This window comes from Fukomys damarensis, unplaced genomic scaffold, assembly GCF_012274545.1.
Source record: "Fukomys damarensis isolate Sample0158 unplaced genomic scaffold, DMR_v1.0_HiC HiC_scaffold_13, whole genome shotgun sequence".
In the NCBI taxonomy this organism is placed as follows: Eukaryota; Metazoa; Chordata; class Mammalia; order Rodentia; family Bathyergidae; genus Fukomys; species Fukomys damarensis.
This window is the reverse complement of record NW_022900925.1, coordinates 21,160,575-21,177,066: the sequence shown is the minus strand read 5'-3', so window position 1 is coordinate 21,177,066 and position 16,492 is coordinate 21,160,575. Positions and strand designations below refer to the sequence as shown.

Below are 16,492 nucleotides of genomic sequence, written 5' to 3'. Positions count from 1 at the left end.
GATAATCCAAAAAAAGAAAAGAAAAAGAATGTAAATACCACCGTATCTTTTATATTGGTAATTAGATCAAATGGTAACATTTTGGAAACATTTTGGATATATTGAGTTGAATAAAATACATTATTAAAATGATTTTTACCTTTCAGTCTTTTTAGTGTGGCTATCAGAAATTTTGAAATTACCTTTGTAACATGTTTTGACTTCGATATTGTTATATTTCTGTTGGTGACCTAAGTTTTGTCATATTTCTATTGTCCAGTGCTGTTATGGAGGTGAGTGCATTTCAGTGGAGATGTTACCACCCCAGCCCAAAGGAATGTTTCTAAACAGAAGGTCTCCCAGAGTAGAGTTTTGGACAGGGTAGCCTTGCTACATGTCTCCAAGTGTTCTTTTCGTTCAGAGATAAAATCAATCCTTCCATATTAGTTTCCATTAGTGCGATAATGAATTACCATAACCTTAATGACTTAACACAAATCTATTCTCTTAGAGTGCTGGCAATCAAAAGTCTAATACTAGATTCACTGGACTAAAGTCAAGACTGGCTCATTCTGGAATTCTGGAAAAATCTGATTTCTACATTTCCAAATTTCTACCGGCTACTTGTATCCCAGCTCACTGCCTCAACTCTGCTTTGATCCTCACATCTTCTCTCTGATCTCTGTTTTAAAATAATTCCTGGTCCCACCTGGATAATCCAGGCTCTTTTCTCTATCTCCAAATCCTTAGTTTAATCATATCTTTAAGGCTCCTTTTGTCATATAAAGTATGGATTAGGATGTGGAAATCTTGGAATTTATTATTCTACTTACCACACCTGCCTATTTCTTGCCAGCCTCAAGTGTAAAACTCATTAAGATGAAACATGAATAGTCATCAAATGCTAGCACCATAGGTTATAGCCCTGGAAAATGAAATTAATACATATTTTCATATAACTCCTGACTTCAGGTTTAGCCTCATGAGGTCATAGGTGGGGCTTTTGCAGAGGTGGCTGTATCTAGTGTGATGCTGGAATAGATTCATAATGCAATGTTAGGATCAAGGGCACTAGGATTAAGGGTGAGTACTCCCTGCCCTAAGTAGCTTGAATAAGATATAAGGGATAAAAAGAAATAAGGTCCTCTCTTGCTTTTTTTTTGCTTTGCCACCTTCTACCTACCATAAACTGTTTCTCCTCTAAGATGGCACCCTGCCTTGGAGCCATCCAATTATAAACTGACACCTCTACAAACTATGAGCTGCACAAACCTTTTCCCCTTTAACTGTGGGTGTCAGCTATTTTACCTCAGCAACAGCAAAAGTAACTAAGGCTTCAGAGACAATAAAATCCTATAATCCCAATCCTTGTGCAGGACAGGCAAGAGAGACTCAGCGTCGTTTAGTAACTATATGAACTTGCCCAGAAAAGAAGAACCCACAGTGAAAAGAAGGCTCATTTCACTTGCCAAGATAGAGCCCTGGTGTCCTGCCTCCTTTCCTTCTTTACAAACACAAAAATACTCAGTGACCTTGTCCAAGGACAGAGCCCACTCTCAGATCATCTTCAGGTGATGTTCTCCACCTCCTTTGGAGGCAGCCCAGATGTGTAGCTGCATCAGGGGACCCATCAGGAGAGGCTCAAGCAAAGCTACAATCAAAGGGGCAGAGAAAAACTGATTAAAAGCAGATGGTGAGCTTGATGGCACCCACGCCAAGGTTTGCAACATGCCAGGGACAGTGACGCTGGTTTTATTAATCAGGGACAGGAGGGAGTGACTTGGGCTGGAGTCAGTGGGAGGCCTTGTGGATGTGTGTGGCGTGAGGGCACCTCCTGCACACTCAGCAGTAGCTTTTTTCCTCTGACAGGTCTTCCTTCAGACTGAGGACTCCCTGCCCACTTCCAACTCTTTGCCATTTTTCCAGTCTCCCACCTCCTTCACCTCAGTCCTTCCTAAACACTTAATTTTAGTGATATCCACAGATGATCCACCATTCACTGGGGAAATAGAGTCATGGAAAAGAAAGCATTTCATCTTAAGTAACGAGGAGCCTTCACTGTAGTATATCCCTGCCATCTGTTCCCTGGCAACCCTCACCAGGCATTTCTCTAAGCAGGTGTATCTAAGGACAGGCTGGCAAGCAGCCTTCTCAGAGCTGTGGTCTCAGCTCAGGACACTCACCAAGGCTGAGCTGTTGCACATGGTGTACTACTCTATGCAGCTGGCACTGGAAGTGTGAGGACACATGCATCCAGGATTGAGGACAAGGACTCAGTAGGGTTACAAGTAAGCTAACCCGGCTTCAAGTCCTAGATCCGGCATTTGCTGAAGGTGTGACCTTGAAACTCCACCCCTCGGTTTTCTTGTCTGTGAAATGGAACTAACCGTGGATATTCCTGCCTCACGGGATCACTGAGAACATGAGATGCGAAGACGAATGAATGCACTATACACGCCTTGGAATACTTCCCAAGAACCTGAGAAGTAACTAAGAGTTGTCAGAGGATTAGAAGTGCAAATCAATCCAGGCATAATGAGATTAGGCCTGGACAACAGAAGACCTGAAACACCTAGGGTTGACTTAGGGTTGCTTATGTGAGTTGTGAGGAACAAAATGACAGATGGTCAGAAAACCAGAGGCGACAATATGGCAAAGTCTAGAGGCTAGAGAACGTATCACATCCTAGTAGATTGGAGCACACAGTTCTCAAGATGAGGCCTCAGAGTTGCTCATGAACAGGCCCAACAGGCTGAGTCTCTACCACCTCATGCAAAGGATTTAGACATCATCCAGGGGAAAACCAGGCCACCCTAGAGGCCTGAGGGAGAGTGATATGACCCAACTTGATCTGGGAGATCTGGCTGGCTGGAGGATAGGGTAGATTAGAGGGGGAATCTGCATTGGGAAGAACAGAGCACGGAAGGCAGAAGAGCATCTCCAAAGAAAAGAGAGGCAGACAGGGTCAACCACTGCCAACAAGTCAGCTATTCTGAAGCATACACAATGTGCACTGTTCTTAGAAAAACTGGGGTCCTCCGAAAGAGCAATTGCCTCGGAGGGGCAGAGCCAAGGGAAGGAGTGGAGGAGTGAACGGATGAGGGTGCAGTGGTGATGGGGCTCGAGCAACTCCTTCAAGCACATGCTGGGGAGCAGAGATAGGAACAGAGCTATAGCCAGCGGGGTAGGAGCACTGGGTCAAAAGGTTTCTGTTGTGGTTTGGTTTGGTTTTTGTTTTAAATGAAGGAAAAAGCCTCGAGCAGGTGCAACAGCTAGGAAAGTGAATCAAAAGAGGGGTAGAGGATGAAGGAAGAGAAGAGAGAAATCATTCAACAAATGTTTCTCAGACACCTTTTATGTGCTCATACTGTTTTAGGCACTGGGGACAGAGCAAAAGACAAAGATTTGTGGACTCTGCCTTCACAGTCTCCTCTCAGGGGAAGATGTTAGGATACAGAGCACCAGAGCCCTGGTCAGCACAGAAGAAAGAGGAAAACAGCCCCCACACAGGTTAATCTGTAGGTTTTGGGCAACGTTGTCAAGAAAGAAAGTTTCTATCCAATGGCTTTTATTTTCACTGCAGACTAGAAAATCGGGTCACCTTGTGAAATTTGGGTAGGGGGTTAAGAAGGGGAAGTTAGGGAGAGAGTTATAAAGATTTTAAATGATCACAAGGAAGGACAAGAAAGCAAAACAAAAAGTGATGGCCAGGGCAATCCCTAAACAGGCAATATTTTAGGTTTTTTCAGAAATTGTGAGGTCACAAAGGAATATGCCTGCCACGTGTCCTCTTATCAACACAGACACAAGACAAGATGGAAAGGACTCCAAGCATGCAGGGTTGGGATTTTGCAGGGCAGGCGCAAGGGAGATAATAACGGCAAGGAAAGTCTGGGTTGATGTGATGGGCTAGTAAACTCAGCCCTAGAGAGGGGAGAATGCAAAACTGGGTAGCAAAGGACAACTGAGTGGTGAAGAGCAGAGGGTCTTAAGGAGGTAAAAGAGCAAACTTGGAAGAACAACGAAGAGAGGAGCTGGGGGGAAGGAATTACACTTCAGTAGGACAGAAGAAGGTGTGGGGGTCAGATGTCACCGATGGATCCTGGGGGAGTTCAAGGTCTGGTCCTGGAAGCAGAGGCTCGGGTAAGTGGAAGGAAGACTTCAGAATTGACTGTTTCTACAGCCCTTCAGGAGGGTGGCTGGGCAGAGGGTCAGACTGAATCAGATGACCAAACACCGTCTCAGGTGACAGGAGCAGGTGGGGCTTTACAGGAAGCAGGGAAGCGGTCAGTGCTCCTCTTTTCCCCTTGGACTTAGAAAGAGTCCAGCTCCTCACTCTTCCTTAAAAGATATGGACTGCCTCCAGCGTCCCTCTCCAATCCCATCTCTCGCTTCCTGGCTTCTTTATTTCTACCTTCTAACCACTTTACGGACAGGCATTATGGACTTTTCCCAGTTTCTGCCTTACAATGACTTTCACATTCTGCCTCCATACATTCTGCCCCTCGAGAGGCTCCGCCTCAATCTCTTTTCCTGTGTGGTTCCATCCAATCCTTCAGGTCACCATAGGAACTGTCACCTCCTCCCCGAACACTTTAGCCCCAACCCATCCAAATGAATCCCTCATGTTACTGTCACTCACAGCACCCTGTTGTTTCTGTTTGTTTGTTTTTTGTTTTGTGGTGCTGGGGCTTGAACCCAAGGATGCTCTATCACTGAGACCCTCTACCACCTCCAGACCTTTTCTCAAATTTTATTTTGAGATAGGTTCTAATTTGCCCAGGCTGGACTCAACCTTGTAATTCTCCTGGCTCAGTCTTTTAAGTAGCTAGAATTACAGGGATATGCTACCATGTTTTCACCATTCCGTGTGCGTGTGTGTGTGTGTGTGTGTGTGTGTATGTCCTTATTTAATGTGTGCCTCTCTCATTAGACAGAAAACTTGATGAGGCAGGAACCAGGATATTTTTTTCTTATATCCTCAGTCCTGGCAGAGTAACTGGCACAAAATGATCCCCAGCAAATATTTGTTGAATGAGTTAAAAAATGTGCCTTGAAGGATTGAGACTTGTTTTAGGGACAGTTACACTCATGGTCTAGAAAAGACTGGTTAAGTGAGGAGAGCACAGCATTTACTTGGGGTCCTGAGATTCTGGGTATGAAAGTAAGGCATTTTCCATGAGAAGCAGGGACATGAGGAGAGGTAATCCCATTATTGAACATATTAAAGCAAAGGCAACATTTGGTATGGAGGCTGGAGCTACGAAGGAGTTGCTTCCATGAACTAGGAGGTAGAGTGCCCAGTGTTAAAATTGGAAAAGGAGACCCACAGGGAGAGGCTAGATTGGAGACTGAAAGCACAGAGCTGTGCAACAGTGAAAGCTAAGGAGGGAAGATCCTTGGCCCTCAGGAAGATCTGATCACAGTCTGATCAACATCCTAGGGGGGATTGAATAAACACATGCATCTTGGCAGGCAAGCCTCAGCATGAGCTATTCCCAGGGCTCAAACCACATGGTCTCTGTGGACATTTTGGCCCCTATGAAGCACCCCAGAAGATCCCAGGGTGGAGGAACACCCTCCATCCAGTGCTCCCTCCAATCTTTAATTCCTGAGAACACAGTAAAGAAACACAGCTGAACATTTTCAACTTCAAGCCAAACAATGTCTTTCTCCCTCACTGAGTCCAAACAAGGTCTGGCAAACATCCTCAGAGACTGGAACCATGTAGAGCCAGAAGGCCAAATTCAGAACATTCTCCTAGCACCACCAAATCCTATCAATTGGTCTTTCCATTCTCCTTTTCCTTAAATTTCACTTTCCCTTAACACATTTAGGAACAGCTGGAAATGTGATTTTAGAATCTCCCGGTAGAACAGCAGCCCATCCATGTACTTCCTAACAGCATTACTTTGAAATTCGAACTGCTCGTGAAGTTTTCTTCTGAAAGAAAAAAGCCATGTTTCATTAAGGGGTTGAGATTAACTTTCAGAAGAATTTTACTTAGCAGAAGCAGCTAGGGACACAAAGTAGAAGCACAAGATTCTAATTCTGATTAAAAAAAAAAAAAAAAACCCACACCTCCCAACCCTGCCAACTGATTGTGCAACTGTGGACAAGCCAAGTCCTCTCTGGGCCTCTGTCTCCCTATCAGAACCCAAGGTGCTAAGACTAGGGAGCTGTACTACTCTTTCTGGCTCTCCCGTGCTGAGATTTTCTGGACTTTGGTAAAATGCCACTCCCTAAAGACTCTAGAGCCAGACTGGTTTTGAAGACAGCAGAGCCTGGCAGACCCTACCTTCCTCCCCTGAAGGACTCAAGGGAAACTTCAAATAAGGCATGCAGCTCTTGGGAAGTCTTTCCAGTGAGTCCCCTTTTACACTCACACTGGTGAGAGCAGGCAGAGGTGGCCTGTATCCACCACCTTCAGCCTGAGCAGATACTTCTTTGTTACTGCTGGAGTCTAAGAACAGAAGTCCAAGTGTGATACTACCCAAAGTGGGAAGTGAAGGGATAGACATTAAACTTGGGCTATCCAGATGGCCCTTAAGTCCCACCAACCTCTATGCTTCCATGGGGATATGTGAAAAGTCTTCTCCTAAGGGGCCCAGGAAACTTTCAACTGCCGTGCAACCAGCTGCTCGCTGGTTCTCTTCTTATATCTTGGAGTCCCAGAATGGGGAAAGGCTCTCCCTACATCCAAGAATTTCTGCCTGAAGCTCCCTGGACTGTGATTCTCTGCCATAAGTGTTATCTGACAAAATAATGTTGCTCAGCTCAGCCAGCTGCACCACTGAATCTCAGCTCTCACCTCGTAATAAACCACCTATTTTCCTTGGGTCAGTAGGGATCTGGTGAAAGATTTGGAGTGATATTAGGAGAAACGTCAAGATTTTGAAGCACAGAGTCATGTACAGTTTGGTCTCTGCCTGCTTTTCCATGATCACCTCAGGCCACTCTTCCAAACCTTCTTAGCAACAGAAACAATCTGGATTATTTCTCCCATCATTAAATGCCCAGAGCCACCTTCAGCAGCCAGGCCTTTCTTTTCTTGGAACGACTTCCCTTGAAGAAAATCATTTCCCTGACTGATGCCACTCATCCTTAAGACACAGTATAATTTCCACCAGGAAACCTTTCCTGACCACCCCTGGTCTAGGATTCCATGGACCCAGGGCATCTCCATTTACTGGTCTGCCAAACTCAAGTGCGAGGTTCATGAGACAGGATGCTGTTCATGTTATAAAGATATCCAGGATGTAGGATACAGTAGGGTACAATAAGGATCTGAAGAGTGAAAGAACTGCAAGAATGAATGTGGGCTTCCTCGATCCCTTTGCTCAGCCTCTATTAAAGCCTAGACTGTAGAAAAGCTAAGGCTGGAAAGAATTTAAGAGACATTTTAGTCCCACACCTTCAATTTAAACATGAGCACACAGAGGCTGAGAGAGGTGAACAACTTCGTACAAGACCTGTAACTAGGCAGAGAAAAGCCACGGCTAGAGTCTCCTCTCACTGGTTTGGGGCTGTTTCTCCCACACTGTGCAGCATCTCAACAAATTTATATAGCCCCAAAGTTTGAAATCTAGAAATTTTGAAAAATGAAGTTCTAATAGGAACTGTAGATATTACTAGGTAGAATGTGGACAGATCGATTTGGAGGGGAATGTGGCACATATTACACACATAGATAGCTATAAACCGAGTCACTCAGCAACGCTAACTCTGAGCACAGTCATGCATCACTTTCGAAAAGGGATGTGCTCTGAGACACGAGTTGTTCAGGGATCCGCCATTGTGCGGACATCATGGCGCGCGCTCACACGAATATGGTGAAAGAGCCTTCTGCAGGGTTGGGCCGCACAATATAGCCTCTGGCTCCCAGGCTGCAAACCTGTACGGAACATCGTGAGCTACTGTAGCTCTATGATAAGCATGTGTTATCTAAGCATAGCCAAACCTGCAAAAGATACAGAAAAATGCGGTGTAAAAGACAAAAAAAAAAAAACAAACAAACAAAATAAAAACCAACGACACAGCTGTGTGGGGCATTTACCAAGGCTGAAGCTCACTGATATCTGGATTATTTCTCCCATCATTAAATGCCCAGAGCCACCTTCAGCAGCCAGGCCTTTCTTTTCTTGGAACGACTTCCCTTGAAGAAAATCATTTCCCTGACTGATGCCACTCATCCTTAAGACACAGTATAATTTCCACCAGGAAACCTTTCCTGACCACCCCTGGTCTAGGATTCCATGGACCCAGGGCATCTCCATTTACTGGTCTGCCAAACTCAAGTGCGAGGTTCATGAGACAGGATGCTGTTCATGTTATAAAGATATCCAGGATGTAGGATACAGTAGGGTACAATAAGGATCTGAAGAGTGAAAGAACTGCAAGAATGAATGTGGGCTTCCTCGATCCCTTTGCTCAGCCTCTATTAAAGCCTAGACTGTAGAAAAGCTAAGGCTGGAAAGAATTTAAGAGACATTTTAGTCCCACACCTTCAATTTAAACATGAGCACACAGAGGCTGAGAGAGGTGAACAACTTCGTACAAGACCTGTAACTAGGCAGAGAAAAGCCACGGCTAGAGTCTCCTCTCACTGGTTTGGGGCTGTTTCTCCCACACTGTGCAGCATCTCAACAAATTTATATAGCCCCAAAGTTTGAAATCTAGAAATTTTGAAAAATGAAGTTCTAATAGGAACTGTAGATATTACTAGGTAGAATGTGGACAGATCGATTTGGAGGGGAATGTGGCACATATTACACACATAGATAGCTATAAACCGAGTCACTCAGCAACGCTAACTCTGAGCACAGTCATGCATCACTTTCGAAAAGGGATGTGCTCTGAGACACGAGTTGTTCAGGGATCCGCCATTGTGCGGACATCATGGCGCGCGCTCACACGAATCTGGTGAAAGAGCCTTCTGCAGGGTTGGGCCGCACAATATAGCCTCTGGCTCCCAGGCTGCAAACCTGTACGGAACATCGTGAGCTACTGTAGCTCTATGATAAGCATGTGTTATCTAAGCATAGCCAAACCTGCAAAAGATACAGAAAAATGCGGTGTAAAAGACAAAAAAAAAAAAACAAACAAACAAAATAAAAACCAACGACACAGCTGTGTGGGGCATTTACCAAGGCTGAAGCTCACTGATGTAGAATTTGTGGATGAGTCTGTGAGAGAGGGTGAGGTCAAGGACACGACCAACTGCTGCTGTAGAATTCACAGACTGTACACATCCGGGCTTCACCCAGTTAATTTAAAAGTATTTTTCTTTCTTTAATAATAAATTAACTTTAGCTCACTGTAATTTTTTAAACTGAAAAACATTTTCATTTTTTTAAATGTGATTCTTGGGGGCGGGAGATTTAGCTCAGTGTTTCTGCCGCCTGCCTTGCAAGCTCAAGGACCCGAGTTCGAAAAAGATTCTTTTATAATAATACTTAGCTTCAAATACAAACACACTGCATGAAAATATTCTTTCCTTGTATCTTTATTCTATAAGCTTTTTCCATTTGTTTTGGGGTTTTTTTCCTCATTGAGTTTATTGGTACATTTTAGGTATACAGTACAGTTACATTCATTATTGGGATCTTGTACCTTTACATGACAGGTCTTGGTTCTCATTTTTTCCCCTTGTCCCTGCCCTCCCTTCACCCCCTCCTACCCTCTCCATTTACAAACACTTTATTTCCATTTTTTCATTTTCTCATATATATTTTTCCCTTATTACCTTTCCCCTACCCTTCCCATTTTCCCTATACCTTTAGCCTTTTCTTCCTATTTCACATTGTCAATTATCTCGTTAGGATCTTATGTATTATTATAGTTTTTCACACCAGAGAAACTATTCGGTATTTACATATGTGTGACTTATTTATTTCACTCAGGAGTATATATTCAATATGTATCCATTTTCCTATGAATGAATCTAATTTCTCATTCTTTATAACTGAGTAGTATTCCATTTTATTGAAAACTCACATTGAAAATGTAATTTTCTTTCCTTTTATATTTTACTTATTAAATCTTTTCGTTAGAAACTAATACACACATTTGAGCCTATACAAGGTCAAGATCATCACAGCACTGTTATGTGCCTCCATGTCTTATTCCACTGGGAGATCTTCAGGGGCAGTCAGGTGACAGGGGCTGTCCCCTCCCATGAAGATAACGCCTTCTGGAATCCTCCTGAATGACCTGTTTGAGACTATTTTACATTTCCCTCTTTTTATCAAGTGGAGGGAGTCACTCTGAAATAGCAATTAAAAGTATAGTACACTAAATATACAGTGGTACACGGTAAAAACATAGCGGTGTATTACCTAGTGTTATGTAGTGCATGTAACTGTATGAGGTACAGCTTTGTATACCTGAAAGCACAGTAGGTTTTTTACACCAGCCTCACCATAAATAGGTGAGTAACGCACTGCATTATGACCTTACGATAGCTACAGTGTCACTAGGCAATAGGAATTTTTCAGCTCCATTATACTTTAGTGAAACCAATGTCACATACATGGTTCATAGGTGACTAAAAAATCATTATGCAGTGCATGGCTGCATATACAAATAATATCCTGAAGAAAATGTCTTAATATGATCTCAAGGACTATTTGTTACAGCATTGTTGATAATAGCAGAAGATTGAAAAGTTTAAATGATCATCAATAAAGAAATGGAAAAATAAGTTGCAATATATTCAGCACATAAAATAAACAGATCTATATATGTTGCCACGGTGCAGCTCAGAAGCACAATGTTGATTATAAATGTGGTGTGTTGTGGTGGTGTGTTCTTAAAATCCTTAAGAGTAGTAAGAGGAACAATCCTCTTGGCAAGATTACCTTAGGTTTTCTGGTCCATTTCTCAATAGAATGACTTCTGGAGAATCAGCCGAATGTTCTAAATTTAAGCATGAATTTTAGCCATGAATTTAAGCATGTAGCCTATTGAGTCTAAGGCCAAAGATGCTCCAGGACTAGGTGATATTTGATTATAGACCCATATTTTTCTATATTTCATGTAAAAAATTACCAAATAATAACCTTCCATGCTTTCCGTCTTGCTTCTCTCACTGAGAAGTAGTGCCTCTGTGCGTCTGGAAAATGTAATAAATATTATAATGATGCTAAGACACAGGAAAGGAATCAAAACTGCAAGAAAAGTTTTAGTACTTAGGAATGATAGCTAGAGATGGTCAAATGGCAAGCACTTCCACTGTAGGACAGACCTCCCAGGTTAAAGGGTAAAGACTACAGTGGCAGCAGCCTCCTTTGCCTTTTTTTCTTTTCTGATAAGGTTATCTTCTCTCCTAATAAGATTACAGGAATATGATCAGTCATATTGCTATACAGGGAAATGGGAATCTGTAACAAGAGTTGATAATGACTGCAATTTTGATGCCTATAAAATCTCAGTGAAAGCTACTCTTCTTAAATCAAGAGTAAGACATCATTACTTGACCCCCATCATTGTAGGGAAACCAGTAGAATCTCTAAAATTGTCTAACCAACAAACCCAAAAGAGCAAAACATTCACCTAATATTGAGTGCAAAAGAAAGCTATAAATGATAGCTATAATATGATGGTAATTGTGTATATTTTTAAGGCAGAGATATCTAGCAAAAGTGTAAAAACATGGAGAGGCGAACACTCATTAACTTCAAAATAGTGTTCCAAGGAGAGGAAGAAATATAAGAGATGCTTTTATTGTGTCTGAGATGGTTTGTTTCTTTTCTTTAAAAAGATCTGAAGCATATATGGTAAAATTTCAAAATTTATTGAATACAGGTGGCAGATGTGTGGGTGTATGATTTTTCTTCTCTATCCCTCTCTTAATATTCAAGTCAGTGGTGACGCTGTTAAGATCAGCTGAGAGTTATGAGGGCAAGGAGGAAGGGAATAGTGTCTCTAGCTGGGGGTGGGTGGGGAAGGGAAACTGGCCCTTTGCATAGCTCAGGAGAAGGGGGCATGTTGAGCTTCCTGGAAAGGTAGGCATCTGAGTCATGGTGGAAGTCACAGAACAAGGTAGAAAAGTGACAAGAAATTATTCTGAAGAGGACTAGAGGTGGGCAGCCATGGTGTCAAGGAGATCAATTCCACCTCTGGGTATTTGGGAGTGGAGCGGAATGAAACTGAATTATGGGGAATGACGTCCAACCTGTCAGGGCCCCCTAGCTCTTGATTCTTAACTATTCTGGAGTCACATTTTACATGTGCGCATAATGAGCATCATATGCTCACCCCTCCAGACCTACCCTCCATTCTTCCCCGACCTGCCCTCTGCCCTGGGAGGCAGGCATGTCCACATTGTGATCCATGGGTCATACGCACCTGGCTTGCCTGGGCTGCACTGCGTGAAGAGGAACTGTCTTAGGCTTCCTATAAAACATAAAGTAGTAGATTTATGTAAGTACAAAGTATCTTTTTAAGACATATTTTTTATTATAACATGGGCCACAGGTTGGACATTTCTTCTGTACCAAATCAGTGCGCTCATTTGCTCTTGAGCTGCTGGCCAGGTCAGCCAATGGGAAGCATCCGAGAAGGTCCCAGGGAGGTAGATCAGTGTCACACTCCCTCCCTGGGAGGTGACCCTGGTCTGGTTGTGTCCTTGACAGAAGATGGCCACTTCTCACCTGATGACCCACTGTACACAGGCCGTATTTTGTTATTAACACTGTACTTTGCTAGTTTCCTTCTTGATCTGTCCCTTCCCTTGCTTTCTGTGCCATGTTGCTGCTGGCCCTACCCTTTCCTTTATAATTAGTCTCTTTGTGAAAAAAAAAAAATCCTATGAAATTGTCTTCATCTGCATGTGCGATCTCTTTCTTACTGGGACTTTGTCAGACACAATGCAACCCTCCTCCGTTATCTCTGAACAATGCAAGGGTGTGAGAAAGGTGTGATTAATCTTTGTAGGGTGGGTACCTGGCTAGGGCTTGGCCCATTCTTGGTGACCAGAATATAATTAATGAGTAAATGCCAAATAATGGTCCTAATGAATGAGTAGATGATGGGGTGCCTGCCTGGATATGTGAATGGGTGTGTACAGGTCTTTGGAACAAAGGGAAATGTGGTTTCACAATAAAGAAAGTCAACAGAAAGGACAAACATGGAGGGAAAAAAGACCCAATGTTTCTGGGACTCTGGAAGCTGGGCAGGAACAGGGCTGACTTATTCCTTTCACTCATACTGTGTCCAAAACACCATGACGTGCTCATCATACGAGAGCCAGAGGTTCTCAGAGATTAAATAGCTTGCCCAGCACAGCATTCTGGCATTTGTTTAGCTTCTCCATGCCATAGGTGGATCTGAGCTACTTCCTAGTTTAGTCTGAGCTCTTCATGAAGTCCTGGAGCCCCAGATGGTGTTCGTCCCAGCCTGATGCACTCCCTGGCTCGCCCCCACTCCTCCCCCCGCCACACACACACTGGCATTTTTCAGGCTCAGCCAGTGTCTTCTCTAGGCCATCGTTGTGGTGGAGTACCTGGAGTCCCATCTCCATTCATCGCATCCTTTATCACAGGCATAAATGTCAATGCCATTATTACAGTGGTGAGCTGATGGGATGTTTATCCACCCGGTGCTTTTCGAACCAATTAGATGGATTTAGTGGTTGGATGAAGGCTGCTGAAACCAGAGTTCCAGCCTGGAGAAAGAATCAAACAGATGGATATTGTGCCACCGCCACCATGCCAGTCCATGCCCTGGAGCCCCCCTGCTGGAACCACAGTCTTCCTGCTCGGAAAAAGCAGCCTCTTTTTTCCTATAGCTTGATCAAAGCCAGCAGGAGCTGGAGTAAACAGGCAGCAAGATGTTAGTTTTTGATTATTGCAGCTTGGGGACCAGACTGTGCTTCAGGCTGACTCATTTCGTCTTGGCGGCAACCCTGCAGGAAAGCTCTTAGCAGTCCCATTTTACAGTTGAGAAAGCTGAGCAAAGAAAGATGCTATAACTAGACCCCCAATGTCGCACAGCTCTGAAGCCAAAATTGGAAATCAAGATTAGGACTCAGACTTTCTGGACTCCAAAACCCCAGCCCAAACCCCACCTCCAAATTAATCTGTCAATTACCAAAATGGCCTCAATGTCTCAGCTCCCGCCTAGCCTCTGTGTACCTATCTCATGTTTTCTTGACTCTTGTCTTTTCCAAGCATGCACTTCTAGCCCTAAGCAAATGGGAGTAGTCATTTCACTACAAAAGGCACAGGCTTTCTCAAGGCTCTAAAGGATCCAACTCAGAGAAAAGAATCCTGCAAGGTCAAGAGAAGATGAGCTAGGGAGTTCAGACAGACCTGGTATCTATTCCCCAGTCCTCTGTTTAATGGCTATATAAATTTTCAAAGCTAGCCTCTTGGCCTGTCCATCTTTCTCTGTGAAATGGTGCTGTAGCACCCACTTTTCTAAGGTAGTTTTAAAAACAAAAAGATGACCTACTTAGAGTGCCCACTATGTGATGGATGTTCAACGAGTGACAGGCTGACTTAAACTCCTACATTCAAATTCCAACTGAAGAAATTATGTAATCTCAATGAGCCTCAGTTTCCTCCTCAGTAAAAGGGGGAGATATTATGACTTCCATAGGCTTGCTGGGAGGATTTTATTAAGTTGGGTAATGCATGTAAGTCATTTTAACATCGTGCTTAGCATACAGAAAGTATTCAGTACACATTTGTAGCTAGTACAATTAGTATTATCAAAATCTTTCCTGTGATATCCAAGAGATGCGATGCATTAGCATTCTACCAATGACCATCTATTATTTCTTGTGGCATATTCGCTCCAAGTCTGACCATTCCTGTGGAGAAAAGCTTTCCATAAAGCTTCCTGGTTTCCATTAGGCAAAAATCAACGTTCCCTCTTCTGTACTTTCTTTGTGCTCGGCACCTCTCTAACAACACACGGTATTGTAGCAAAGCTATTTACAAAGTGTGTCTCACTCACCAATAACCTGTGAACAGTCTGAGCACAGGTGATCAAATCTAATTTATCTCTTCCTTTCCAGCATCTTTTATAGCACTTTTCTTGGTACAGAAAAAAAAAAACAAAAAACTTTATTTTTTCAAACAAAAAAAGGAGTTTCCAAAAGAAAGAGACAGGAATTTCTGAAAAGAAAAAGAAAGCATGTACATTTTCCTTGGAATGTGTATGGATGTTGATTCTGGAAGTTAGTCTGGTGAGGTTAAGACTTTTCTTCAGGACCAAAGGAAAGGAGCCAACCAAGTATCTCTGGATAATGAGAGGCCACAATGCAAAGCCCATTGTGCTGAGATTTTAAAACACTTATTATCTGTCAATAGTTGACTCCTTCGAAGGAGCAAATCCCAGGTTGGGTCCACTGCCTCAACAATCTTGTCCAGGTAATTTCCCCTAAGGGGTTTGAAGAGTTTCCTCACACTAATAATCACAAATTGCTCCTGTGAACCATATCTTCTTTTTTCAGAAATGAAGCTAATCAAAAACATTTAAAAGACAAATGTGACCCAAAGTCCTTGTACAGACCTTTCCAGAATGAATATTGGAAAAAAGGCCTAGAGAGCACCCTCAGCCCTGTTGTTTTCTGGGCTAACAAGTCGGGTATGACAACGTCCTCTCTCTGTTGCACATTAGAATGCCCGGCCATGGGTTGCACTCTGAGAGGAAGAAGAAAAGGTGCAGAACATTTTCCTGAAAAGGCTTGGAGAAAGGCAAGAAGCTCAAATTCAAGAGTGTTAACGGGTCAGATGTAGAAACCAAATATAACTGAGAACAGAGGCCAGTGCAGAAGTGGAGTCAGGTGAAACCAAGCGCAGTGGATTCAGGTGGGTGCTATGAACCCCTCTGTGAGTTTACTTATCTCACTTGGACAGACAGATACTTGCAGGGTGATCGGGCGTGTGGGCATGATTCCTTCAAGGTCCAGGGTAGAGAAGGATACATTTGCTTTCCAAAGCATTTTGTAAATAAAAGTCCTCCATAACTCTGGGCCTCACTATCCAGCAAAAAGGGGCAGGCAAGGGCTTAGAGGCTGCTGCTGAAAATGTGACCCCCCAGACATCAGCATCAGCGTCTCCTGGGTGTGTGTTAGAAATGCAGAATCTCAGGCCTCATCCTACATGAGAAAATTTGAAGAAAGGTCCAAGAATCTATTCTAACAAGATCTCCAGAGGATTTTTTTTAAATAGAAAATATATTTAATATACACTATATAAAATACATACATAAAATATAAGGAGAGATGCTGGAAATACAATTTAATATTGTTCCTGTAACCCCCAGTATGTATATATATATATATTTTTTTTCAGCTTCAATTGAGTTTATTGGTACATTTTAGGGATACAGTACATTTACATTCATTGTTGGGATCTTGTACCTCTACATGACAAGTCTTGAGTCTCATTTTTTCCCTTTACCTCTGCCCTCCCTTCACCCCCTCCTCCCCTCCCCATCTACAAACACTTTATTTTCATCTTTTCATTCTCTCACATTTTTTTCTTTTCCCTTTTTACTCTTC

At 43.0% G+C, this 16,492-nt stretch overlaps 1 protein-coding gene and 1 long non-coding RNA gene across 3 annotated transcripts in view; both read left to right on the top strand.

Annotated features, from left to right (window-relative positions):
- Positions 1-16,492, top strand: part of Asic2 (acid sensing ion channel subunit 2) — a 1,045,529-nt gene that overhangs the window by 605,780 nt on the left and 423,257 nt on the right. The gene's annotated exons all lie outside the window — the stretch shown is intronic.
- The window catches only part of LOC104875013, a 51,336-nt gene continuing 38,519 nt past the window's right edge, over positions 3,676-16,492 (top strand). Inside the window, exon 1 of the long non-coding RNA XR_783918.1 lies at positions 3,676-4,122. This is a non-coding gene — a long non-coding RNA (uncharacterized LOC104875013). The remainder of the gene's footprint in view (positions 4,123-16,492) is intronic.